The following is a 2,927-nucleotide window of genomic DNA, read 5'->3' as shown; positions in this document are numbered from 1 at the left end:
GGCGGGACCTTTACAGGAAGGAACATCCTGTCACTCAGTCCTCTAGGTCGTTGTGTCTCCATAGCAGAGTAGAACCAGATAGGACCCAGATAGGACCCACTGGACTCTGACCATGACGTCACCGTGGCAACGCGCTGAAAGCATCACAAATAAAAGGACTTGGAGGAGGTAAAGATGGAGGAGCTGAGCTGGCGTTTATAAATGCTGCTTATTTTAGTGCTTTGAGTGTTTACCCAATCAGCACCGAGTCAACCTCAAGCCCCACCCAGGAAGTTTTCAGGGCTGAACAGAGTAGAGACCCCGAGGCAGGGACTCTGTTAGCCCCCGTTAAAGTTCCAGGAGATTGTCCATCAGGGGAGAAACACACCAACGACCGTAACTGTGGGAACGGGGCTGCTGCTGTTGTTGTTGTTGTTGCGATGATGATGATGATGATGATGATGTAACAGCTGATTGACGTCTGATAGTAACAGAAGGAGGAGGAGGAGGAGGAGGAGGAGGAGGAGAAGGAGAAGGAGGAGGAGGAGGAGGAGGAGGAGAAGGAGAAGGAGGAGGAGGAGCAGAGGGAGGTTTGAAGCGTTACATAACAGCGCTGCCAGCACACTGCTCTGTCTGGAGACATTATACTGACATCATAACACCTCAACCCTAAAACCATCATCAAGACTATGTCCTCTGTCCTCTCCTCTCCTCTGTCCTCTCCTCTGTCCTCTCCTCTCCTCTCCTCTGTCCTCTCCTCTGTCCTCTCCTCTCCTCTCCTCTCCTCTGTCCTCTCCATCCTCTCCTCTCCTCTCCTCTGTCCTCTCCATCCTCTCCTCTCCTCTGTCCTCTCCTCTGTCCTCTCCTCTGTCCTCTCCTCTGTCCTCTCCTCTGTCCTCTCCTCTTCTCTCCTCTATCCGCTGTCCTCTCCTCCTCTCCTCCTCTCCTTTCCTCTCCTGTCCTCTCCTCTCCTCTCTCCTCCTCTCCTCTCCTCTGTTCTTTCCACTCCTCTTCTCCTCTCCTCTCCTCTCCTCTCCTCTCCTCTCCTCTGTCTCCTCTCTCCTCTATCCTGTCTTCTATCCTCTCCTCCTCTCCTCTGTCCTCTCTTCCTCTCCTCTCCTCCTCTCCTCTCGTCCTGCAGGCGTTCTGAAGTATATGACCTGAAGCATGAGTCACCATCAGGCTCCAGTTTAGTGAGCGCGCTCAGTAGAGGCAGGCAGGCAGGCAGGCAGGCAGGGGGGGGCAACACACACACTGTAACACACACATACACACACTCTAACACACACATACTGTAACACATGCTGTAACACACATATGCTGTAACACACATACTGTAACACATGCTGTAACACACATATGCTGTAACACACACATACTGAGTAACACACACATACACATACTGTAACACTCACAAACTGTAACACACACAGTAACACACACACACAGTAACACACACAAACTGTAACACACTCACATACTGTAACATATATGCTGTAACACACACACACGCACACGCACACACACACACACAAACTGTAACACATACACAGTAACACACACTGGAATAAACACACACTGGATTACATACACACACAGATACAGTAACACACACTGGAACACACACAGTAACACACACTGGAACACACACAGTAACACACACACACTGTAACACACATACAAACTGTAACACACACACACACACAGTAACACACACAATAACACACACACACACACACTGTAACACACACTGGAACACACACACACACACACACACACAGTAACACACACAATAACACACACACACACACACTGTAACACACACTGGAACACACACACTGGAACACACACACAGTGCTGCAGGTAATCACGTCTCACAGTTTAAAGTATCAGTGTTTGATCACTGATCAATAATTAATGACAGGAAACTGAATATCTAAAACTACATGAATAGGAGGAGGAATAATGAGTTTCCTTTCACAGCAGCAGTATGTGTGTGTGTGTGTGTGTGTGTGTTCCAGTGTGTGTGTGTCACGCAGAGGTCAAAGGTCGCCCCGTGTCATCAGGGTTAACAGCTGATAAAGGAAGTGAAATCCCAGCAGTGAGCTGAGGTTGATTTAACTGGGATCTCTGGGATTAGACCCAACTTTCCTCAGCTCTCTTTAATCTGCAGTTAGAGTTAAACTGGGATCAGACTCACACTCAAACACTTCCTAATCATGTTGTTTTAATATTTGGCTCACATTTTATATTTCATGTTAGAAAATGTGCATAAAATCAGCTTTAATTTAGACAGCTGTGAGTTTAACATAAATATGGATGCTGGGAATAGAAAAGCCTATTTTTATAATAAATAAATAGATAAGTACTTCCTGTGTCAGCATCAGTCGATTAAGGAGATAACGAGCAGCTCCTGTCTCCATGGCGCTCGTTAAACCCAGAGGATGCTGGCTGTCTGTCGGCTCGCCTCCCGCTCACCCATCGATCGATGAGGTCTGCACAGGAAGCAGCTGGAGGGAGGAGGGAGGAGGAGGGAGGGGAGGGAGGAGGATGGGGGGGGGGGGGGGGGTGTCTGAGTCCAGTCTGAAACCTTCCTGTAAATACATGACAGGAAGTGACATGAAGTATAAGAGCTGCTGCTGTAATACGGACCTGATAAGATGTGGTTCAAACATCGGTGACTTCTTTCTCTCTTTTGGTGAAGTGTCTCTTCTCTTCTCTGATTGGAGTAATTAGACTTAGCTGAGGTCGGGGGGTGTGTGGGGGGGGGGGGGGTCACCTGTGAGCTGCTAAAAATAACCTCCGCCGCCACACTGACCCGTCCACTCTGCACGCACACGACCACGCTGCAAAGATCCCTGGGTAAAAAGCCTCCATGGCCCCATTAGTAGAAGTGTGTGTGTGTGTGTGTGTGTGTGTGTGTGTGTGTGTGTGTTTCACAGTTACAG

This window comes from Scomber japonicus, unplaced genomic scaffold (assembly GCF_027409825.1).
Source record: "Scomber japonicus isolate fScoJap1 unplaced genomic scaffold, fScoJap1.pri scaffold_682, whole genome shotgun sequence".
NCBI classification, from domain to species: Eukaryota; Metazoa; Chordata; class Actinopteri; order Scombriformes; family Scombridae; genus Scomber; species Scomber japonicus.
The sequence above is the reverse complement of the archived record's forward strand: the minus strand, read 5'-3'. Positions refer to the sequence as shown.